General features: G+C 38.4%; 1 protein-coding gene across 1 annotated transcript in view; it reads left to right on the forward strand.

The window, feature by feature from the left end:
* LOC127238325 (ubiquitin-40S ribosomal protein S27a-like) overlaps positions 1-26,903 on the forward strand; it is an 857,069-nt gene that overhangs the window by 781,118 nt on the left and 49,048 nt on the right.

Raw genomic sequence — 26,903 nt, forward strand, 5'->3', positions numbered from 1 at the left:
CCTGGTTAGGAATAGAACATAGGAAAGAGAGAGACAGAGACAAAGAGAGAGAACATAAAAGAGGGAGCCAATATTGGTTTGAAGATAAAATTGAACACAAAGAAAGGTCGAGAGAACTACAAGACTGCTCCCAACTAACAATTTGAGCTTCCGTGGAAAGGCTATCATAAATGCCCTTCCCGGAGAGTGAGATCAACAACTAACTTCTCCATGGAGCCCTCAACTAATGCCTGTTGAAAATTGGAGCAAACACCTACCTATACATAAACACTGAGTCGAACTAGAACCCAGATGCCGATGGAGAGGACAAGACCACGCGGCAGAAGCACATAGAGACAGCTTACCTGAACAAGGAGGAGCTAACGGCCACTAGACTGATAGCTGGGAAACCAGCATGGGACTGACTCAGCCCCCCCCCCCCCTGAATATGGGTCTCAGCCAGAAGGACTGAGCAGTCTAAGAGACCCCAGACAGTGGAGCCAGGATGTATCCCTGGTGCACAAAAGGACTTTGCAAACATATCCCCCATGGAGGGATAACTGCCTTAATCTAGAGATAGGAGAGAAGCCCTAGTCCCTACTTCACAGGACCTGTCAGATCTACATGACCCCAACTGGATGGCTTTCCCCTACATATGGAATTGGGGTGGGGGGATGGGAGGGGAGGGTGTTTAGAGTGCATGTGAGAGGGCAGAGAGGGTAAAAGGGAGGGAAGGAGGAGGGAGGGCTTGGAGGAGGGAGAAAGGTTGGGAGGGAGGGAGAGGGAACTGGGATCGACATGTAAAATAATAAATTAAATAAAAAAAATGCTTTGACTCCAAAATTTAAGTTGAAGGACAAGTTACTGGGGAAAAGGATTTCTATTTTTGTTTCCACAGAAAATGAAAAGATGTGGATTCCTTCCAGACTAATGTGGTTTGATCACGCCAGACTGCCTGTAACAGAGTACGAGGTGATCCTACATTCAAAACAGCTGGACAAAACAGCCCTACAGACTACAGCCAGGATATCTGAATCGTCTTCGAATTCCCCCAAGACAGCGCCCCTTACCAGCAGGAAGTAGTTTGGAAAGAACGACGCCCAAATTCCCAAATATTGTGTATAAATGTTTGTTTTCATTTAATTGGACTTTGTTATATAAAATATAATAAAATTAAAAAAAAAAAAAGAACTCTAGTATCCAGATGCTCTTAATCTGTGATCCTTCAGTTTTCACCCTCCCCTCCCTGATAGATTACTGTGAGTTTTTATCATTAAGATCTATTAGACCTTGTCCTGGAAATTATGTTTTCTTTGGGAAAGTATGAGTTTTAAAATCAAAAGTGCTAAAAATTTTAAATTATTAAAAGATATTGACTTTATTTTTTTAAAAATTACATTGGTATCTGTTTACTTTTTTAATTTAAAAAAAAAAAAAGAAATGACGGTCTTAAAACTTTGCCTGGCATGTTACATACAGAATAAATTTACCATAGAAATGAAGAATCCACTATCAAGCACTGTGCGCTATTAGGTAAGCAGAGAAGACAGGTAGGCAGGGTCTTTAGAGCTCTCTCCCTGGAGCACTCCCTGCTTCCTTGTGATGGCAATGTACTTGTGAAGCTTGTCACCTGTAAGATGCTCATAATTCAGCCCATCTATTTTCTGTCTGGGCTACTGGTTGTTTGAAGGAAATACCATGCCTTATGCATTTTCTGGCCATCTTAAAGATATATTTACATACAAGAAATAAGATAATTATGAAACAATGTCTGAAAGGAAATTCATTTGGCAGCAGTTTACCAGTAATTTATGTTACTAAACCTATCTGAAATAATGAAAGTGACTTTTGTTTAAAAAAAAAATTCTTGTATGAAAGTTTTAAAATTCAAGTGAAATGGAGTCTTTCCTCAGTTTCCCCCAGTTAAGAGCATTGAGTTCTATGTACACATGATCCAGGTGCTTTAGCATGTACCAATAAATTCCACAGATACTGTATCTTTGTCATGGGGACTTGTCATTTGAACCACTGTATTCTACTCACCAGCAGCCTGAAAAGAAAAACCTGATGGTAAACTGTTGTATTCAAACATATAATAATTCCTTTCTCTCAGTAAGGAGAAACAAGTTGTAACATTACAGTTCATATCCTCAGCCTATTCATTCTCTAAAGAGTGGTCTGTCTGGAATTCTACCAGAAATTCAAGGAAGAACTAATACCAAATCTTCTCAAATTGTTTCACACAATAGAAACAGAAGGTTCATACCAAACTCTTTTTACGAGGCCACAATCACCTTGGTACCCAAGTCACACAAAGACACAACTAAAAAAGAAAACTATAGACTAATATCCCTCATGAACATTGATGCAAAAATACTCAATAAAATACTGGCAAACCAAATCCAAGAATACATCAGAGAAATCATCCACCATGACCAAGAAGGCTTCATCCCTGGGTTGCAGGGATGGTTTAACATATTAAAATCTATCAACGTGATCTACCATATAAACAATCAAAAGAAAAACCACAGGATCATCTCCCTAGATGCTAAAAATGCCTTCAACAAAATTCAAAACCATTTCATGATAAAGGTCTTAGAGAGATCAGGGATAACAGGAACATACCTAAAAATAATAAGAACAATATACAGTAAACTAACAGCCAACATCAAACTGAATGGAAAGAAGCTTAAGGTGATCCCTGTAAAATCAGGAACAAGAAAAAGCTGTGCTCTCTCTCCATATCTCTTCAATATTGTAATTAAAGTTCTAGCTAAAGCAGTAAGACAAAGGGAGATCAAGGGGATCCAACTTGGAAAGGAAGAAGTCAAACTTTCACTATTTGCAGATAATATGATAGTTTACATAAGCAACAAAAACCTCTACCAGGGAACTCCTATAGCTGATAAACACCTTCAGCAAACTAGCAGGATACAAGATAAACTAAAAAAAAAAAAAAATCAGTAACCCTAATATATACAGATGAAAAAGAAATCAGAGAAACATCACCCTTTACAATAGCTACGAACAATGCTTACCAAACAAGTAAAAGACCTATATAATAAGAACTTTGTGTCTTTAAAGAAAGAAAGTAAAAAAGATACCAGAAAATGGAAAGATCTCCCATGCTCTTGGATAGGTAGGATAAACAGTAAAAATGGCAATCTTGCCAAAAGCAATCTACAAATTCAATGCAATCCCAATTAAAATCCCACCACAATTCTTCACTGACCTTGAAAGGATAATAATCAACTTTATATGGAACAAAAGACCCTGAAGCCAAAACAACTTCAGGAGGCATCACCATTCCTGACTTTAAGATCTACTACAGAGCTACAGTCCTGAAAACAGTCTGGTATTGGCACAAAAATAGATGGGTAGACCAATGGAATCGAATCAAAACTCCTGGCATTAAACCACACACCTACCAACACCTGATTTTTGAAAAAACAGCTAAAAGAATACAATAGGAGGAGGAAAGTATCTTCAACAAATGGTGCTGGCACAACTGGATGATGGTGTATAGAAGACTGCAGATAGACCCATGTCTATCACCATGAATAAAACTGAAGTCCAAATGGATCAAAGACATCAACATAAATCCTGCCACACTTTACCTCTTAAATAGAAAGTGGCAGGTACCCTTGAACAAATTGGTACAGGAGACAGCTTCCTGAACATAACTCCAGTAGCACAGACACTGAGATCAACAATTAATAAATGGCACCTCTTCAAACTTAGAAGGTTTTGTAATGCAAAGGACACAGTTGAAAAGACCAAATAGCATCCCACAGACTGGGAAAAGATCTTCACCATTCTTACATCTGACAGAGGGCTGATATCCAAAATATAAAAAGTACTCAAGAAACTAGTCACCAAAACACCAAATAACCCTATTAAAAGATGGGGTACAGAACTGAATAGAAAATTCTCAATAAAAGAAATAAAAAAGTCTGAAATACACTTAAAGTGCTTAACATCCTTAGCTATCAGGGAAATGCAAATCAAAACAACTCTGAGATACCATCTTACTCCTGCCAGAATGGCTAAAATTAGAAAAACCAATGACAACTTATGCTGGAGAGAATGTGGAGAAAGGGGAACACTCCTCCACTGATGGTGGGAAAACAAACTTGTACAGCCATTTTGGAGATCAGTATGGCGGTTCCTCAGGAAAATGGGAATTAGTTTACCACAGGACCCTGCAATCCCTCAAATGATCCACATCCATGCAACAAAGAGATGTGTTCAACTATGTTTATACCAGCGTTATTTGTAACAGCAAGAACCTGGAAGTAACCTAGATGCCCCTCAATTGAAGAATGGATGAGAAAGATGTGGCACATCTACACAATGGAATACTACTCTGAGGGAAAAAAAAATGGAAGTTGAAATTTGCAGGCAAATGGATAGAACTTGAAGAAATCATCCTGAATGAGGTAACCCAGTCACAAAAAGAGGAACATGGTATGTACTCACTCATATATGGATTTTACACATAGAGCAAAGAATCACCAGCCTATAATTCACACTGCCAGAGAAACTAGGATACAAGGAGGATTTTAAGAGATTCATATATGGTCCTTCACAGGAGTGGAAATGGACAAGATCTCCTGAGAACATATTGGGAGTATGGCGGGGAATGCGGGGGCGGGGGGCAGTGAGTGGAGAGTGAGCTAGGAGAAAGTGCAGAGGAGGAGAGGAAAGCATGTAGAACTAGGAAGATTGAGTCAGGGTAGGAATAGATAAGATAAAAGAGAGAGAGAGCATAAAGGAGGGAGCCAATATAGGTTTGAAGAGAAAACTGAACCTAGAGAAATGTCCAGAGACCTACAAGACTGACCCCAACTAACAATTTGAGAAATAATGGAAAAGCTATCATAAATGCCCTTCCCTGATAATGAGATTGATGACTAACTTATCCACCATCATACAGCCCTCATCTTTAGCTGATGGAAACAAAAACAGACACCCACAGCTAAACACTGAGCCATACTAGAATCCAGATGCAAAGAGGGAGGTAAAGACCAGGCTACAGAAACACATAGAGACAGCTGACTTGAACAAGGAGGAGCTAATGGGTCCCCAGACTAATAGCTGGGAATCCAACATTGGACTGACTCAGACCCTCTAAACATGGGTCTCAGTTAGAAGGCCTGGACAATGTAAGGGACCTTGGACAGTAGAACTAGGATGTGTCCCTGGTGCACAAAAGGACTTTGGAAGCACATTCCCCATGGAGGGATACTCCCTTAACCTAGAGGCAGGAGGGAAGGCCTAGTTCCTACAATGACTTGGCAGATTTAGATGATCCTTCCTCTAAGGCATCACCCTATATGTGGTGTGTGGGTGGGGAGGAAGGGGAGGGTAGTCAGGGGGTATGGGAGGTTAGGAGAGAGGGAAAGAGGGAGGAAGCAAGGGAGGGAAGGAGGGAGAGGGAACTGGGATTCATATGTAAAATAAGTGTGGTCTGTTTAGACAAGTTGATTTGTAGATTTGGAGGCAGCTATTTCACAATTTCCATGAAAGTCTGTGATTTAATTGTGGATATTTTAGATATTTTGTTTTTTATTCCCTGTTTGCTTTTAAAGAGGTAAACTCACCCAATAGTTAATAATAAACAAAGCAGATGGTAAAGGGCTATTAAAACAAAGAAAGAAGACCTAGAATAGAACAATGTTCTGGGAGGCACAACAAGAGTCTGGCAAAAGATGGCATTTAAAAGTTAGGAAGCTGACACACTGGCAGCTGATGCTTTCCATAGGAAATAGTAGAACGGATTGGGCAGTGTAGACATTAAAAAAAGAAATGATTAAGAAACAACCCTAAAACAAACATGTATGAAAATACAAGATGAGAAAATCAATATGAAACAAGCATTCAATGATGTGTAGAATTGGGAACAGAATGAAGGCAAGGTGAGGAAAGGTGAGGACCATTCTAAGAGCATCACTCTAGACTTGCAGGTCCTCCATGTTGCTCTGCTGGATTCTATCTCCTGCTGCATCCTGTGATATCACAAGATAAATACCATGGGAAACGTGTCTTTAATTGGAGGCAGAACTTACTGAAGAAACACATTACAGGTTCCAGATCCAAAAATAGATGAAATTCTAGAGAAATAAAGCCTTACCTTGTGTGGAAGGGAGGAATGTGAAAAATAATAATAAAATGATTCCTAGACTATGGGTATGACAAATCTGAACTCAGTCTTTCTCTCCCACTCTGTAAAGTAAAATGAGGACAGGCCAGCCATGAGCTTTTATAAACAATCATGTTAGTGCCCAAGGTCAGAGAATGTTCTTGTTTGAGATAAATTTTAAAAAAGGAATCCTCATAACACAGCCATAACTGTATTATTGACCATGACCTGCATGATCTGAAATTCCTCTGTAAAATGACAGGATATAACCTGACAGCTAAACTTGGTTGTCTCCAGATCTTCAATCAATGTGAAACCAGGCAACTGTCTATTTACAAAAGGGATCATATGCCCTATAATGAGCACAGACAAGTAGTGAGACAAATACCACCCAAAGACACTGAAATGTCCTTAAAGGAAGAGGCAAGAGTGAGTGAGAACTTCCTATTATTTAGTCCAGAATTATTTTTAGATGGTCCATGGTTGAAGGAGAATGTTCACAGTACTGGATGGCCCAGAAGAGGAAGTCACTTGGGTATCGTCTTTATCGTCACTCTCTAACGGGGACATCAAGGTTTCATTTAAGATGACACAAGTCTCCATAAGGTGACTCATAGCACTCTGGAAGAACATAAAAGTTGACACAGTTTCAAAACAGTGAGTAGAGGGCTCATTTGTAATGGTCCTCTTGACCCTATTTCTTCTTCACTTGCAGCACATCTGTCACCTGGCAAATATTCTCTTTCCTGGAATTGCAGAGATTCTGAAGAGGATCTGTCTCCCACAGCAGGATAATGGGGCAGGGGTAGGGTGGAAATGTGTCATTTATGTACATTATGATAATTTGTCTTTACACAGCCATGTAGAGCATGCTTCTTCAAGCCAGAAGAAATTGTTTTGTAGATGCATTTGCTTTTATTATTTTGTGTGTATGTGTACTTTTGCCTGCATGTATATATTGCACTATATGTGTGTGGTCACTAGAAGTCCTCCAAAGCCTTAGAACTGGTCTCCCAGGTAGTTGTTGACTGCTATTTGGGTTACTGAAATTGACTCAGATTCCCTTTGAAGAACAGTCAGTGCTCTTAACCACTGAGCCATCTTTCCAGCCTTACTGTTGAGTTTGCCAATTTCACTGGCACAAACTGGTTGGCCATAATTTTGCCTTTAAAGTAACGTAGAACTGGGATCCAAACTTATTCGTTAGTTTGGAGTTATTTCCAAAAGATATTTCTGGCTTTCTAAGATATGCATTTATATTCAAGACAAAAGGAAACATAACATTTGGCTTGCAGGGCACTATCTATCTTTATCTTTTGGCATCATGACTATGTAGCATTTATAAACTCCCTGTACACTCAGGCAAACACTTGGACTTCTGTGCATTGATTTAGTGCAGAGTCCCACTACTGAGGTTCCTGGGTTTGCAAATGGCCATTATATGAATTTACAAATCACTTGGCTAAGAAGATGGTTGGGTAGAAATGCCATAACAGTGACAGAGGGCTAAGTTGGCAGCACCCATCCATCAGAAATGGTTTTGCCTGATTTCAACATGAATTGTAAGCAAAGCATTCATACAGAAAGGGTAGAAAATGAAACAGAGCTGATTGAAGTAGATATGTTTTAGAAAAACACTGAAGACAATGACTATTACATAACAGCTCAACTTTCTCTTTTGATCAAAACAATGCTTAGAAATAAAAATAATTTAAGGTATAACTTCAGTTCTCAAAACTATTCAAGTACCAAGCACAATTCAAGTTTGAATTCTCTCATAATTTTTATAAGGATAATAAATAAACTGTTAAAAAAAATCCTACGTGATATTGTTCATGACTCTAATACCACTCGGAAGGCTGAAACCTGAAAATGGTGACTTCAAGACTAACGGAATGACAATAAAACCCTGTTCCAATAAAACAAAAAGCAAAATAAAACAAAGCCTATTACATTTTGATGCAAGAAAAATTTTAGTTTTATTTTTAATTTCTATGTAGCTCCAGATAAGTGTGAGAAGAACTTGTTTTATACTTCAGAAGTCTTTCTGTCAATTCAACATGAAGTTAAAACCTGTGGACATGGACAAACGGTATTTGTTACATAATCTCCAGCCCGGAGGTAGTGTGCCTCCTGAGACCAGCTAGCTCCCCATGAATTCAAGGCACACTTTGTCCTATTGAAGCCTATCTGCTTCCCATAGTGACAAGTCATTTTCAATTTATAAGAAGAGAAATTTTTCACAGGGAGCCTAGAAATCCTCAGGGACTCAGCAGGGAATTACATATGTAACTCCTGTACTGTGCTGTGGATGTGTTTGTTGTATAAGAAAAACAAAAATATAAATAAATAGAAATAAAGCATTAATTTGAACATCTTACTTTGTATGTTTTTATGCTTCCTGACAGCAGCAAACCTCTGTTCCCAACCACTTGCTGTCCATATCACTTCATACATAAGCTTTCCAACTACAAATGCCTCTAACAAATTCATGAGTTTCTCCACAAATCTATTTTATTTCCTGCTCCCCTTTCCCTGGAATGATAATTTCATGTGTCCAGTTAGCAAAATTATAGTCTCATAATCATTCTTAAATACATTCTTTGATAGCTTATTTGTTATCCTCAAAATGCAATTATTTTTTTCTTGAACTCAAATTGGAAAATTCCCTCTTGTTCACACAAAAAAAGAAAACAAACAAACAAACAAAAACAGCAAGCATTACAGAGGGCTGGTGAGTTGGTGAGTCTATCTTACAAGGTGCTTTCTGTGATGATACTTAGAATGTTTGCCCAAAGAATGAACACAGATTTCACATAGCCTCCCTCTCTGCTTCTGCTGCTTCGGCCCTTCCCTTCCTTCAGTGATGAGAATTAATTGCAGGGTCTTATACATGGTACAAAGTGTTTCCATAGGCAGGTATACACCCAACCAATGAAATATTATTTTTGTACACAAATTATGCAAGGAAAAATGAATCCAACAAAATTTAAAGCTCATTAACAATAATTATTGGCCTTGGCAATGAGCCAGATTACCATTTAAGTTATGGAAGAGATCCACCCACCATTTTTTGTCTACGTTTTATGAATTTTGAATTACTCCTAAGCAAAGCAGCTTTCCTTCTGAATGCAATCCTGTAACTGTGTTGAGAAATACTTCCTGCAGAATATTAAAACTTTAAAATGGCCTGTCATTATGTGCTAGGAAAGTCTTCTAAATTTGTTGTTTGGGACTTTTGGAAGTTGTGAGTATTTCAAATAGCATTTTGATATTGGTTCTGGCTGTGAGTTAATTTCTTCTTAGCATTTGGTTGCTGCAGTTACTACACTGGAAATCTGGCAATCACGTACTCTTAACAGGCTTATTATTTGGCATTTTAACCGCATTTTGAGTGTTAAAGCCATCCCAATTTGGTTTGGCACCTCATCTGAACAAACCTCACTCATTGATTTCTATCCCTAGATATTGGGACAGTCCTTGATTTTGTCACGATGTTTGTAGGCAGCCAGTCTGACCCAGGACTTTCTCAGAGGCCCTGATGGGAGGACGAGATGAAAAAGAATGTTAGTTCTGTGTCCTTGCCCATGAATGAACTTGGTAAGGCCGGTCTAGGCCAGGAGCCAGGGCCTCGGAGGAGTTGAGGTTATGTCTTCTTGGGACTCTACTCTTACCCCTAGGTTGTGGTTATCAGTCCTAAGGCAATGGTGTTTGAGGAATCCTTTGTTCTTTTAACCAACATTGACTGACTCGGCTGTCTGCTGATCTTGCAACCTCCGACTCAGCTAATAGTCTTTGTGGTGCTGTACATCTTATTCAGCATCAGTTAATGCAAGATCTCCTGGACCCAGCTATTGCTGTTATCTTTACTTCCCTACTTTATCTCTCATCTCTGGTCCTCCCACTTCCAGGACCCCTATTCCTCCTGTTTTGGGTCAGATATTGTGTGGCCACATTTTCAGTTTGCATGTGGGATATATCCACTGACTCTCATTAAACATTGTTCATGATTATCTTCATAGATGTCTTTACACATGTAAAAAGTCACAACATGACCTGCCCCCTCTCTGTGGAAAGAGTTGCCTGGATGTCAAATTAGTCACCTTTTTTTGTTTTTGTTTTTTGTTTGTTTGTTTGTTTTTCAGGAGAAATTTACTCTGAGGCAACCACATAGATGCTAGTACCTTGGAGCTGTGCCTCATCATCTGGCCTTCATTTGGTATTTTAGATGTTCCCCCTGCATAGATACAACTGACCTAGGACCATCACAGGAGGTGTTATTTTACTTCTGCATCTCAATCCTTAATGTGCTTTGTGGAATCTTACTATTTATGGCTGAAACATGGTGAATGATAATTTCAGAAGGCTGCATAAAATGAAAATGGTTGTATTTGAAACCTCAGTTTCCCCTTCTGATGCATGAAGGTTTTGTAAGAATCAGGAGGATTTATATTGGTGTATTTTATAAAATGTAACTTGAAGTAGGCTATCAGTGGCATTACTTGTGACACAAAATCACAATTATTTTTCAACTAATTAAATCAAATTCATTTAAAAAGAATAATAAATGTACTTTTTGAGACAGGATTTATCTGTGTAGCTTTGGAGAATGTCCTGGAATTAGATCTTGTAGCCAGCCTGGCCTGAATCACAGAGATCCACCTGCCTCTGCCTCCCAAGTGCTGGGATTAAAGGTGTGAGCCACCACTGTCCAGCTTTGTAAGAAGAATATTAAGTACTAGAGGTAGTAACTCCTGTATAATAAAGAAGGAAGTATGGATTTCACATAAGCTACTTAAGAAGACAAGAGAGCTCTCTATTCACAAGAGGAAGTTCAACTGCAGAGTAGCAGGGAGAAGAACATGCTCTAAGTTCAGTGACTTAGAGATTTTTAAGAACAGATATATTTATTTTAATCAATCCTTGGTATCCTTGGAGGATTGATGTCAGACTTCTGTACTACACCCAGAATCTGAAGATGCCTAATGCTCCACATGTAGATTCTGTCCTGTCTGTATATGACCTGCATGTTTCCTCCTGAATACTTTAAATGACCTCCAGATATAATATAGAGTGCTATATAAGTCCATGGATGCTATTTTTCAAGTGATAATGACAAGAAAAACAGGTCTGTTCCTACTCAGCACAAATATATCTCATTTTACATGTTTAATACATGGCTGGATGAATCTGAGTTTGTGGAACTCACAGATAGAGAGGATTGAATGCAGGAAGTGTTTGTATTTTGAAGTGTCGTGGTTCACCCTTACATCACCTTCAAGCCATCAGCTAAGAGACCCGTGCCCACAGCTTTGGCTGTAAAGGGAAGGAATGAAGTCTTGGAGGATCAGGGTGGATAAGCAGAGTGGCACCTGCCTACAGTTCATGAGTTGTTGCTCTTTTAGGTGACAAGAAGCAGCCAGGCTGCCCACTTTTGCCTTTATTCGAAAAGGATTGCTGTCTTTGGAAGGAAGGGAGGATGGAGAAGATGTGTGAGAGGCAAAATGGGCAAGTTGTTCCTGTTTGAATGTTCATTGCTAGTGTTATTTCTGTTGAGAAAAGCTAGTGTTTGGCTCCCATGTTCACTACATTTGTTTGATGCCTCTAGTAATCTCGTCTGTTTCTCAGATTCAAATGGTATAACAATAAAAGCAGTAGGGTGATTTGTGGAAATGAGGGATCTGAGTTGGAGAGGGCAGAGCCTGAGATTTCCTACTAAGGGAGCATCTCAGGAAAATTTAGGTATAACTGAGAAAATGCACTATGTAAAAAATAATATATATATAAATGTAATATATATACACATAAGTCTCTACCTACCAGCTACTTAATAAATATTTCCTTAATTTTTAAACATGCCATAATTGGATAATAATTATAATATTCCTCTTATTTATGAAGCTATGGATGTTTGTATGTTTGTAAGATTTGATACTCATCAATATTGTGTATCTTCAGTTAGTTTCATAACTTCAGTTACTACCAGCAGTAACTATACCCATATCCTGTCAGTCCTTAGTAGCTATTAACATGCATTCTACCACTATAGCTTTTCCTATTCTGTTTATTAATTATGAATGGAAAAATGCACACTTTTAATTCTGGATTATTTATTTGCATTCACAAAATTATACACATTAATTGGCACCATAGAAGCACTAATGTTTTAATACATACAGTATAATGTAAAATACTAGAATGTTTTTTCCCCTCAGGCCTAGCTAAACTGTAGCTGTTTTCCAATACTCTCCCCAGACTGTGATAACTACTCTGCTACTCTTAATGTCTATGAGATCAAGTATTAAGATTATATTTATCTAGACTGGCCTTTGTCTGTCTTCTTTCAGTTACCAAAATGTTCACAAGATTCATCTACAGTGTGAGAGGGATTGGTAAAATTTCAATAATAAAAATTATTATTCTTTCTTGAATGACATTCCAACCTTTGAGTAGAACACCTGCCTTCATCAGGTGGTTGTCACTTGGATCATTTTGCCTTTTAGCCATTATTAATGTTCCTACATCAACACGGGATTTCCTTTGTGTGGACGTATGTTTTCTTTTTCTTTTCTTTTTCTCTCTTTCTTTCTTTTTTGTTTTTTGTTTTGTTTTTTTTTGTTGTTGTTGTTTTTGGCATAATTGAACTCCTGTGAGGAGCTCTGTTAGGTCATAGAATAATTCCATATTTAACTCGCTGTGGAACTCCCAGAACTTTATAAAAGCAGCTTCACAAAGTTAACATCTTACCAACAAATTTGGGGGCTTCTTTTTTTTAAATTTATTTTATATAACAAAGTCCATTTAAATGAAAACAAACATTTATAGACTTTTACTACAATCCTTGTTATTGTTTTCATTGTCCTTTGCCTTGAAGCAACAGCATCCAGATGCCAATGAAATGGCAGCTCATTGCTACTATTTGAGTTTCTAAACACTACTGAGCAGACTTTCATGCATTTATTGCTCACTGTATTTTCAACTAATTTAAAACAGGAGCATCACGATGTTCAGACTCACTGCCTATTTGACAGATGTGGTGTTTTCTACTGCTGCATATCCTGAATATTATGCATTTCTAAGTTATATGATTTTGCAAAACCTTTTCACCAGTATTGTGATTTTTGGTAGTGTCCTTCACTATTAATTATTTTGGATTATAATATATCTGATTTTTCTCGCTGTGATTTCCATACATTTTTCTCAAATCATTTAATGGCTTTCTTGTTCTTGCAGGTCCTTGATACATTTTGAGTTCAAGCTGTCTAGAGTATTCCTGCACCTGTGTGGGCATGTTTTCAGAACATTTGTTGACTGACAATACTTACTTCTCCAAATAATCTTGTGCCCCTTGTGAGAAATTAATTGCTATGAATGTGAGTATATTTACAGAGTTCTAAGTATCTCTATTTTTATGCTACTAACAGCCGTGATAGAGCTTTGTGTTAATATTAAATTTGAAGCCAGAGATGCATTTTCCAATTTTGTTGTTTTTCTTCTTTTTTATAGTTTAATTTTTAAATTTTGATTTATTCTTCTGTCATATAATATAGCATGACCACAGGTTCCCCTCTCTTCCCTTCTCCTAATTCTTCCCCTACCTTCCCTTTTACTACTTTCTATAGGGCTGCATTTATAGAGAGATGTTGCTTAAATTTAACTTCATTGCAGAATTTCTTGTTTTCTGCGTGTGTGGCGACTGATAGTTTTGCTTGATATAGTAGACTGGGCTAGTATTTATGGTCTCTTAGGGTCTGCACGACATCTCTCCCAGCCCTTCTGGCTTTTAGAATCTTCATTGATAAGTTGTGTCTAATTATAATAGGTCTTCCTTTGTGTATTACCTTTTCCTTGTACCTTCTTAATATTCTTTACTTTTCTATATTTTCAGTGTTTTGATTATTATGTGAAGAGGGGATGACATCCTTTTATGGCCCAATCTATTCAGTGTTCTATGTTTCTTGTACCTTCATAGGCACATCCTTCTTTAGATTAGGGGAAATTTCTTCAATGATTTTGTTGAAAATATTTTTTATGCCTTTGATTGAGCTTTGATTTTTCATCTATTCTTACTATTATTAGGTTTGGTCTTCTCATAGTGTAAAGATTTCCTGGATGGTTTGAGTCATGAATTTTTGAGATTTAACATTTTCTTTGACTGATGTATCTACTTTTTCAATCTTTAACACCTGGGATTCTTTCTTTCATTTTCTGTTAGTGAAGGAAGCTTGCCTTTGTAGTTCCCGTTCATTTACCTACATTTTTCATTTCCAGAGTTCCTTGCTTCTATTTCCATTTTCATGTTTTCAAATGTTTGTTTCCTTCAATCGTTTGCTTTCTTGGCTTTTATTTTTTAAGGTACTTACTTATTTCCTCCAATATTTTCTTGTGTGCTTTTCCCGATTTCTTAAATGAGTGTAATCATTTCCTGTTTAAAGACCTCTATCATCTTCATAATATTGGTTATAAGTTCCTTTTCTTGTGTTTCAGTTGTTCCAAATATTCAGGGCTTACTGTTATAGGAAAGCTTGGCTCTGAGGGAGACATATCGCCTGCTTTTGCTGTTGTTAATTGTGTTCTTAAGCTGGTGTATAGGCATCTAGGTTTGGGGTGATTTTGTTTTTCTGTGCAAATATCTGAGTTTGCTTTTGCTGGGATGGTGTTACCTGTGGTTGTACATGGGGCCTGAACTGCATTTTTTATTTCTAGTTAGCTACTCTTTAATCCCAGAGAAGTTTGTCAATGCTTTTCCTTCATACAAACTGATTATATATATATATATATATACATATATGTATATATATATGCTTCTATATGTTTCCACACATTCATGCTGTGTGCACTAACCAAATCTCATATCTTTTATCTAGAAACTCTGTCCTCTTCTATGGCCTCTAGTAATTACCATTCTATACATGTGTCATCTATATATAATAAAATATATTGTATTTATCCTCTATGTCTTTCCAGTGTATTTATATTTCATATATATAAGAATTGCAGGATCAAAGTACCATTTTATTATATATACATGTAGATGATTCATGTGTTGCATGCTATATATTACATATGTATATGTTTATTTTCATTATATAATTTTAAATAGTATGAAAAATCAGTACATTTTCATGCACATTTTACGTTTACTACAACAGTTACATTTTTAAAAGGTTATATTCTTTTTAAAAATGTGTGTACATGTTTTGTCTACATGTGTATATGTACACTTTGTATGTGCCTGGTATCCACAGAAAACAGAAGAGGGTGTCTGATTCCCTGAAACTGGAGTTATGGATAACTGCAAACCATATAATGGTGCTAGAAACCAATCTGCAAGTATGTGTGTCTATATGTGTATGTATGTAAGTTATATAACATATAATGTGTATAAAACATTTTTTATTTTGATTTTTTTTCATTTGACTGATGACCTATGACTTTGATCAAGTAAAACCAATCTTTCACGTGGTTGTTTCAGGGTTCAGTAGACAGATATAAGAAAAAGGAGATCTTTCAGACTGAGTTTTTAGAAAGTTTCCAGAGACTTTTTGCTCCCTCTAGTGTGCTGGTTGGTATTCCCTGGTAGTTGATGGGTATCCATTTCAGACTACTATGCAGTTGGAAAGAGAAGAATGGAAATAGAAAAAACTTAGTGTTCTGATCAAGATTCAGTCATTTTTTTAAATAAGATCCAGAATGATGCTTTTGTTAATTGCCAGTGTTCTAAAGAAAGTTCATTCTGGCAAAGTTTTTATTTTCTCCCATTGCTATTATGAAGGAGAACATTTTCAGAGAATTTTAGTTTACAATCTTGCTGACTTTACATCAACTCTTTACCAAAAATAGATACTTTGATAATTCAGGGGAAATTATGGCATGTTATTTACTATCTATATTCCTAACTTATGACTTGTTTTGTGTATAATTTCCTAATGTATTAACAAAAAATAATAAAGTCCCTGAGGGTCCAGCAGGCAATACAGGTCTACCAAATGGTGAAATCTATATGACCCTTTGGATTTCATTGTCTCAGCTCACTTGACAAGGATGCCATCAGAAAACACAGAAAGATCTAAAAAACATGGCTACAAAAGATACAATCATCAAATTTCTGACTCCTATAGCTTGGATAACAGTGGAAAGAGAGAAAACAATGCTTCAAAAAATGTGGGATGGCAGTCTATATTCTTAGGGAAAAGAAAAAGAACATCAGAATTATCAGAAATAAAAAAGAGGGAGGATGGAACACTGCCAAACTCATTTTGTTTAGCCAGTGTTATCCTGAGGCCAAATTCAGAGGGGGATTCAGAGGGGAAAAAAACGCTATTTAAACCAATATCCTTGATCAACATAGACTGAAAAATACTGCAAGCAGAACAGGTTTACAAATACATTAAGGTATTATATGCCATGATGAAACTTGTGCCATTCAAAGGATGAAAGGGAACAGTGCAGGTAGATCAGTGTGTAACACCATGCATAAAATGCATCAAGAAAAGAGTGCACATGAGCATTCTAAAAGAAACAGTTAAAAGCTTTTGACAAAATTTAACACACCCTAAGGATGGTAAGCCTTCAGAAACTAGGAGCAGAAGGAATGTTGGTTCAACATACTGAAATCTGTCGTCAGCATTATACCTACAGAAAATTTGTGAGAGCATCTTCTCTAAAGTTAAGAAGGAAAAAGGAGTTTCACTCTCACTGCTGTCAATCAATACATCCCTCAAAGTCTTTTATAGAGCAGCAGGATATGAGACAAAAAAAAGAGAGAGAGAGAGAAACAAAGAAGAACAGAAGAAGTCAAATATATCTCTGTACATAATATAGTACTATAATTAAGATTCAGAACTTATTAGCTGATATCACTGCAAAGCTTACTCCTTTCTGAAGAGATATGGAGGAATAGTGGGTCTGAGAGAGAGGAAAGGTGTGGGGCCCTGGGAGGAGTGGAAGGAAGAGAGGCTGAAGTTGGGATGTACTGTATAATAGAAGAATAAAGAAAAAGAAAGAAGGATTAAGATCTCACAAAACACTAGTTAGCCCACTCTTGGGACTCTTTTCTGCCTATTGGTTTGCCTTGTCTGGCCTCGATATGAGAGCTTTTCCTTGTAATATTTTATCTTGTTATGTTATATTTGTTTGTTGTCTCTTGGAAGGCTGCTTTTTTTCTGAAGGGAAATGGAGAGGAAGTGTATCTGGGGGAGAGGGGAGGTGGTAGGAGCAGGGAAGAGTGGAGAGAAGAGAAACCATGACTGGGATGTATTTTATAAGAGAAGCATTTATTTTCAATAAAAAATAAATTAACTTAAAAAATGAACCAAAAGAATGCACTAGAAAATTCTTTGATTTGATACGTTTTTTAGCTAGTGATCAGAACACAAGATTAATACACGAAAGCCATTTTTCTATGTATGTGTACTGAACATACTAAGCAAGAGTTCAGGGAAACAACCACAGTCCGAATACTCTAAAGGAAATATATCTTTTGTGTTGTTTTTGTTCTTTGGTTTTCAAGACAGGATTTCTCTGTATTGCTTTGGAGCCTTTCCTGAAACTCGCTATGTAGACCAGGCTGACCTCGAATTCACAGAGATCTGCCTGACTCTGCCTCCCAAGTGCTGGGATTAAAGGCATGTGCCACCAATGCCTGTCAAGGAAAATAATCTTTGAATTAAATCTAATCAAGGAGGCAAAAGACTTCTATAATGAAAAAAAGACTTCCATACTGAGAATTTTAGCAATATAACAACAACAACAACAATAATAATAATAATAATAATTGAATTAAGGAAGGTCCTAAACGATGAAAGCCTCTCCACATTCCTGAATCAGAAAGAAATTGGCAAAGTACTAAGCATATTCTACCAACCTTCCTTAGAAATACTAAACATGGACCGACAGAGTTAGCTCAGCAGTTAACAGCACTGGTTGTTCTTCAGGAGAACTCAGGCTGGTTTCCCAACACCCACATGATGACTCACCACCATCTGTATCAGTAGTTCCAGGAAGTCTGATGCCCTCTGCTGGTTCCTGTGGGCACCAAGAGTGCACATAGTGCATAGAAATTCATGCAGGCAAAAATATCCATAAAATAAATTAATAAAATTTAAAGAAAATTAAGCATGCAAGTACTTTATGGTATAGCTATACCATTCCTGGATGTATACCTGGAGAAATCAAGTAAGTAAACATGCAATGGTAATACTTGAACAATATGTTGTCTTCAGGAAATGGGGGGACATGGAGATCATCACGTGGCATGAAATAAGACAAGTCTCAGAGATACACACAACACATGATATTTACAGAAGAGAGACTATTTAAGTAGAAAAAGTGGTCAGGGGAGGGGAATTAGAGGACAAATGAGGGTAATGGGAAGGTGAATGTGCACAAAATACATCATATTCACATGTATGAAAATGTCATTATGGATCTTTTATATAGTTAATATATGTTATTAAAAACACAAAACAACTTAGATAAGAACTGATTTCAAATTAGTTTTTTGCTTCCATCTCTGTATCAAAGACAAAAGACAGAGAGAGAGAGCCTACTTATTTAAGGGATCATTGTGAAGGGCTGTTCCAACCTGGGCCTTGGATCTGTGTGTACTGGTCACATTTGTTTACTGAGGGACAGGGATACCCAGAGAAAAAGAAAAATATCTGACACATTATGCATGTACATATATATATATATATATATATATATATATATACATATATATGTGTGTGTGTGTATACAAAATTGTTTAATGCATATTGTTAAAATCCACATTTGTGTATAAATCTTATATTTAAAGATACCGATGTTTATTTATTTTCCATATCATTTAATAGAAAAATTATCTTTGGAAGTAGAAATTTTCACTAATAATACTAATTAGTAGTATGTATTTTTCAAATACATACAGTGTTTTAAAATTTGAATATATATACACACTAAGCTTTTTAAACATTATATTCATGGATTATGATGGTGATATTAAACATGGATATATCTAGTACAGTTTATGAATGCCATAACTCAGTCCTATAGAGTCCTACTAATTTCAAGACAAGGAAAGATTCAAGTCCAGGATTTTTTGTATAATTGATGCACTCTCTGCTGTGTACATCCTTAATCATAACAAAGAATCAGGACTTACTACCTAGAATTCTATTCATTTCCTTGTAGAAGAAGCTTGTTTTCAAATTCCATTAAGGTCTGGGCTCCCGTGTTTGCAGAAGTCATGGTGAGCCTGGGCTTGTTGTAAGCAAGCTGTTTAAAGCTCCTGTGAAAGCATTGAAAAGGGACCATAAGAAGACATTCTCCAAGGTTGTTTCTCTGACATCATGCCATAGACAGAATGACCCTGTGATGATACATCTCTCGCTAGAGATAAACAAATGAATGAAACAAAATAGAACAATTTTTTAAAAGAAAGAACAAATTGTTATCTTTCTGTATGGAGAAAGAAAAAATTTGAGACTCTGACTGATAATGTTTGTCTGCCCGGGAATGATCTCATCTTGAACATGCTTGTCACTTCAAAGGGTCACTGGAGTATGACTGCCAGGAAAGACTGGCTAGTAGTTTCTTTTGTGATTATGAGGGAGAATATGTTCCCCTAATTGCAGTTTCCATAGTACTTGTAGGTGGATGTATCTTCTAGTATTGTTCACAAGGTCCAATACATGTGGGCACTTTCTTTTTAGGTACATCAGCCTGAATAGACTGTTTCTATCCTTTATTACTTGTGTTTCATATCTAAATCATCATTGTCTAGTGCAGTTTTCCCAAATTCTCACACATATAATTTCATTCGTGTTTTACCTAGTTCGGTAAGTAATGCAAAAAGTCTTTCAAGAACATGTTTACTACTTTTTCTATTTCAACATCCATGAGTGTACACACACCACACACACACACACACACACACACACACACACACACACAAAGAGAGAAAGAGCACAGAATGAACAAGTAAAATTATCTAATAAATATCTATAAAATGTTCCAAAAAAGACTAAAATCAAAATCAAAAGAGAAGTCATATCCACTTTTATATTCTTACACACATTAAATGTAATTAAACTTTGAGGAGGTAAAATAAAAACAAAATGTATAATAGACAAAAATTACAAAATATCTCCTAAATACTCAGGCAACTGGAATAATGTGGATATTTTGCATAATTTAGATGGAGTTTTCTTTTTGTCTAGTTGGTAAGAAATCCTTTTGTCTTTTGATAGTTTTCATAGGCATTAAATATTTGAGCAGCAATTTTACCTCAAATTTCCCAACTGAAGAAAATGAAAAGAAATAATTATTAATAATTAGTAGTCCATAAATATTCTTGTAATATTAAAAAGATAACTGTAAGATCATATGCCAATGTTGAGCTTCATCTAAGATTCTACAGAATAACACTGAATAGACCTTTACACAAGACTGCTTTGCAGAAATCTCTCCATCGTTGCATATTCCCAAAAGCACCTTAACACCAGACCCACCCTGCCATATAGGACTGTAGAGACTCTTCAGCCACTTCTTCTGTTGGTTCTTATAAAGGTACTTGGCTGTAATCTCAGCACTTGGGAGACTAAACTAGAAGGATCATGGGTTTGAGGCCAGTTTTGATCCTATTGCACTCTCCAGTCCAGGCCAGGCAACATAGAGTGTCTCAAAACAAAACAAGCTGGAAACACATCTCAGTACTAGATAGCTATCTAGTATGTACAAAGCTCTGGGTTCAATTCTTATTGCTACAAAGGAAAATGGAGTCACCAACAATCCCTTGTTTATCTGTGATAAGGCAAAAGAACTCTATACTTCTCCCCAATGACTGCAAATTCTTAAGTCATGAAAGGTTATCTGAGATTACAGATGTCCTATCCACATGCAAGCAGCTAGATGCAGAGATGAATAATTCCTGTTCTGCTAAATCACTTACAGTCAAACATCCCATATTAAATCACCTTAACTTCCTCCTATTGGAAGTTCAGTTTTAACTGCCATGTTGAAATATTTTGATCATCAGATTTGAGGCATCCCTTATAGCAGTCACCCAAATCACCTGAGTAAAATCAATTTTTCTAACTTGTTCTTCTGTCATTGGCATCAGTGATGCTCAACAAAACTATCACCATTACTAAGTTTCTCAGACAATTCTTAATATAAAGCTTGATCCAGTTGATAACTTCCTTCCTAATCTGGGCAATTGTCTCCAGTTTCTTCTTACACTTCTTATCTACATTCTGGAATAGTACACTAGTACACTAGTACACACACACACACTCAGATACCAACACTAAACTTTCCAAATTTCCTTAGAGAAGCTTTTTCTGGTAATAGAGATGGCAAACTTAGTGAAAATCTAATAATCACTGGACTCTGGAATCAGATCTTTGCTGTGTACCACCATGCTGCTGGTCCTGAAGTGTACACACACACACACACACACACACACACACACACACACACACACACAATGCATCTTAAAGGATGGTGCTGCAGTCTACTTTTCTGTAAACCTCTCCTGAAAAATGCAGTGCAATTGGAAGATTCTTTAGGCAATACTGTTATCTGAATATTTTTCATCATTGCCATGAAATATAGATCACAACCTAACTAATAACCTCAAATGGCTTATTTATCCCACAATTTTAGAGGTATAAGAGCAAAATCTAACAGTTTTCTGAATTGAGACCTCTGCAGAGGTCCCTGAATGGCAAAGGCAGCAGCATTTGTTAAAGTGGGGTGTCATCTCTCTAGCCAGGAACATGAAATAGCTGAGAGACTAGGATTCTGAAATCCCTTTTGTGGGTTTCTCCAAATGCCCTAAAGACCTTTCATTTAGTACAATCTTTAAGGCCTGCACCATCTCATAATTCTAGCATTTCAGGGAACCATTGGTACACAGAGACAATGAGGATTTTCATTAAGTTATCCTTGCTCCTACCTGCATGTGACAATTACGGCACCAGGCACAGGACACATGGCCATTTTCAACCATATAGTGACTCACTCCAAGATATGTTTTTTTTCCTTAAATGATTAAGCATAAAAGTTTAGACACAGTACACAAAAGAAGGCAAAGATTACAGGATACCCGAAAAGCTTTAGAACTATAGACAATCTCCACAGAAAGTAGGTAGTGGAGAGCAAAATACAGCCCACATGCAGATCTTAATATTCTACAAAAAAAAAAAAAAGGTAAAAATGTGAGGGCCATGCTAGGGGCATCACCTATTGTGGACACGATTTCAGGGTTTGACACCAAAGCTGTTTCCTCTTTTCCCCAAGTGTCTTAGATGGGTATCTGCCTTGTTGTAGGAATCATGTAAGCCAGAGGAGAACTATGGAAAATTATCTCTTTGCTTTCTCCCATGGAGAAATATATGGAGTGTTATGAAGGTTTCCCTCTAAATCTAAGAAAGCAGAGCACACACATTTCTAGAAAACACAGGTGAGGTGCAGCCAAAGAGTTATTTATACAAACATGAAATCACATCGTTCTCTCTGAAAGCAGCAATATTACTTTGCCTTTCTTGGGAATAATGAGGCTTGAGACAAAGACGTTTTCCTTGCTTATAGGAAGGCACTTCAGAGATGTGGCATCACAAGCTCCTCTATCATTGTGGCTTCTCCCACTGTATTCTGAACTAGGAATATGAGAGTATGTTCTTATGCATTGAGTTGATAAAGAGCCCAAAGAAGCAGGTAAAGTCATTGGATGAGAGATATGGAGTAAAGAACATATTTCTCTATAATATCTATAGAACTCTTATAGTTCCAAACCTAGTAGTAAGCTCAGACTAAGTCAAGAGGGCAATAAGAAATAGATTGTGGTTTCACAGAAGGTAAACTCCAGCAATTATAAAATGTTTATACTGAGAGATGTTTCCAGGTACTACACTGCCTCTGAACCTGATTCCAGAGGGCAACATGGAGAATAATAGGGGTTTGTAAGGCAGACTGGCTTTTAAGTGACTGTGGTATCAATTGAACCTACAGTTAATAGAGTACTCTACCATCCAATTCGTGGAAATGAGGAGTTCTCAGGGATTAAGAAAGGATGAGGGGAAGTCAGTTTGAGACATTTACACAAGAGAGATCTACTATAATCATGTCAAGTAAGCTTGTTCTTTGTGGACCCAAATGACAGTTCTCATTATTATTATTATTTTGATATTTTAGCTTATTTTGTTGTTTGCTGTCAATCACTCTGCCTACAATATAAACTCCTTGAAAGGCCAGTTCCGCTCTCTATTGTATCTTCCAAGCCCAAAATCTGGTTCATGATGAATGACCTGAGGGAAAAAAAAGAGGAAAGTAATAAAAGCAGACCTTTTCTCAAAATCAAATTTTCTTAAAGTGCACCCTTCATAGACTGGGATGGCTTCCCCATGTAGGGACACCTTCTTCAGAGCTCTGATGAGGATAAAGTGACTTGTCAGGCTGTACTATTTTATGGGGTGATAGATTGGAAGTGTTTGGCCAGTGTTACTCCCAGCTTTATAGTTCTTGGTCAAGACTTTATTAAGGGTCCATCATTGAAAGAAATCATATTGTAATGATAAAAATCAAATAGCCTCATGTTTCTGAGCTGAGAGATCTAGGGTCTTTGAAAGAACTGAGTTTCCTCTGGCTCAAAAAAGTAGTTGATGATCATGCTTCAAAGAAACCACAGTCTCCTTATTTATACAATTTTATAAAATTAAGTAGCAGCTGCATTTCCTAGTTGAGAAAACTGGTTTAAAGTTTTTTGTTTTTGTTTTTTAAAATCATGACCAAAAGCAGAGATCTAACTTGAAACTGTGTCTTCATGTGACTCTACTCCAGTGTTTGGCTTCAATAGGCTATGAGTCATCAGAGTCAGGTAGGTGTCTTAGTTACTGATCTCATATTTTCTCTTTTATGAAATAGCTAGCAAAAGCATCCTTTGCTCTTATCCAGAGCTTGAGGATACAGTTTAAACAGTAAGGCAGGTGTGATGGCAGCTTCTGGAGGTAGCTGCTTGCACTGCAGCCACAGGATATACAGAGTGATATGTGATGGTGCTTAGCTATCTTTTTCCTTTTATTCAGAACTGGACATTAGTCCATGGATTACAGTTTGAGTGAGTCTTCCTTACTCAATTAACCTGGTCTAGAAAATCTCTCACAGATATTCTCAGAGGAACTTGTCTCCTTGATGCTTCTAAATGATGCCAGTTAATGGGCACCCATTTGGTCTTTAGCAGCAAGAGGGTCATCACTTGATTTTGACTATTGTGGACAAACTTTTTCAGTTTCAGTCCAAATGCTTACCACCTACTACCAGAAAGTATTCTGGTATAACTCCCCCCCCCCCCCCCCGCCCCAGAGCATGGTCACATCTGCTAAATGTCCCTAGATGGTGTAACTGTTCCCTACTGGAAAACTATCAATGACTTGGCATTGAGCTCCCCTGTCCTGTTCCCACTGGAGATACTTCCTAAGAGAGTAGTTGATGCTGAGTACAATGGCTCATGCTCCAGGAAAATATGACCTCAATAGGGAGGCATGAATAAGCTCTTAGAGCCAAGAGGCAAGGAGAAGAGAGGGAATTTGGAAAGAGAAATCAAAACGGCTTTGGGAAGCAACAAAAAAGAATGTGGACACTGTCCAATTGTGGTTTCAGGAAGAGAGCATTTACCCAGAGAAGCATTACAGCACCTCTGTGATTTGGATGCATTCCAGTGGAGGAGGAAGACAGCATAGAACACAGAATACTGGGGGTGGGATTTGTGAGGGATGGTGATGAACTAAGTGCAGAAAAGAAATCTTTCTCAAGTTGCCAACAGCAGCACCTACTATATTATGGAAAGGCTTTTATTTACTGCATGAGAAAAGCACTGAGCAGATGCCTGGCAGCCTACAGAAGGTTAAGGCTGGGTTAATTTTTACTTATGCTTTGCATTAGAAAGCCAAGAGTATGGATTCCACTTTTTCCCCCACTCGAAGATCTCAACGCCATAATTCAGCTCAGCTAGGTAAGGGCATGTTCTGTCAAATTAAAAACCAAAGGTTTTCCTATGGGGGAAATCTCAGTGTTAGAGCTAAAAGAGGTGACAGCCACATTACTGCCATCAAAAATAATTTATTAATCATGTCTGTGCAAAGAACTCTGGTAGGCACCGTTCCCCAAGGACTTCCTGTTAGAACACATTCTCCGCACTCTGCCATCTCCTCAGAGTAGCTTTTGCTTTTTCTCTTCACCTGTGAATAAAATGGATACCTAGGAAACTTCATCTTGGTGAAATGCATCACAGGACAGGAGAATGCATCAGCATCCCCATACAGTACTGGGAGTTGCACTATGAGGAAGTTGCCTTTCTCAACATCCCATTCTTGCTTGGCGCTTGTAAAAGTAAATAAATAACATAAAAATAAAACCAAAATCGTCTCTTTCCTTTCCACTTTAGCCTAGGAATCCGAATAGTGTTGGGAAGCAGAGCTTTGCACCAGTATCTTGTACCATATTAGCACCGGCTCTTGCTCTTTCCCTGACCCACCCGGTCCTTAGGGAGGTACCATCGTGCACCTGAACTGGAAAGACTCATGTATCCTTGTACCCAAGGGAATAAACTAGCCAAGTGATTTGAGGAACCAGCCAGGATCTTTTCTTATTTTTTGCCTCTTGCACTGTGACGTGTGTAAGAGGGCATACCTACATTTACTAAAGACAATACTTTTTAAAAAGGTAAGTTAATGGCTTGGAGATCTGATTGCAGGAAGATCGTCTGCTTCAGCAGTATCTTTCAGGAACTCCGAAGAAGCAAAGGCAGCTCTCAGTCCAGCCTCACCGTGGCGGGGCAGTGGAGCTGAGAAGCGCCCTCCCACCTAACACGCCCCTGCGCCTTCTCCCAGCAGCTTCAGTCTCCGACCCCACAGGATACTCAAGGACCCTTACAAGGCTGATCGGGAGCTGCGGGTGCTGTACCTCTCCAATGGGGGTCCACTTGGATCATTTATTATCTAGCGCGTTGTAAGAAAGCACCATTAGGTGTTGGTGGGAGGCGCTACTCTGTCCGAATCCCACCCCGACCGCGGCAATTCCGCACACCCGCACCCGCCTGGCTGTGTGCGAGAAACCGCCTGAAGCATCCTTCAGCTGGGGAATCAGTGTCGCCTGGGACCCCCTGTCGCCGTTTTCCCTTTCTGCTTTCCAGGTTCAAACCGGCAGCTGCACCGGAGCTGTTTGGAAACCTTTCTGTGCTGGACAGGGTGCGCCCCCGAGTTCTCCGCTCCGGGGCGGCGGCGGCGTCGCTTGCCGGAGTTTGACTCAGGGGTGGTGGCGGCAGTGGCTGCGCAGAGCCGCGGGCGGCGGGAGCGAGGCGAGCCCGGCTGCTCGCCCTCTGCGCTGCGCTAGGATTGGTTTCTCCCGGAGAGCGCTGACCGAGGGTTGGCTGCGGGCCGGCTGAAGAACAGGTGCACCTCATCGCCCGGGCTCGCCGAGCAACCACTAAGCATCTCTGCACTCCGGGGTAGGCGAGCAGCTGCCAAACTGACCCCCTGTGTCGGAATGCCGCTTGCCGGCGCCTGGCATCCAGAAGCTGTCCGCCGGGGCCCCTGAGGGCGACGTGAGGCTCTGGGGTGGGGGCAGCGGCGGCGCGGCTAGGCGCCCCAGGGAGCGGGCCGGGCGCGGCGCCCCGAGGATGCCGGCGAGGCTGGAGTGTACCCAGGCGACAGGCAGCATCCACGGCGGCATCAGCATCAGCATCCGAGGCAGCATCAGCACCATCAGCAGTCGGGGGACCCCGGAGCGCAGGAGGCAGCAA

Source organism: Phodopus roborovskii, unplaced genomic scaffold (genome assembly GCF_943737965.1).
Source record: "Phodopus roborovskii unplaced genomic scaffold, PHOROB, whole genome shotgun sequence".
Classification (NCBI taxonomy): Eukaryota; Metazoa; Chordata; class Mammalia; order Rodentia; family Cricetidae; genus Phodopus; species Phodopus roborovskii.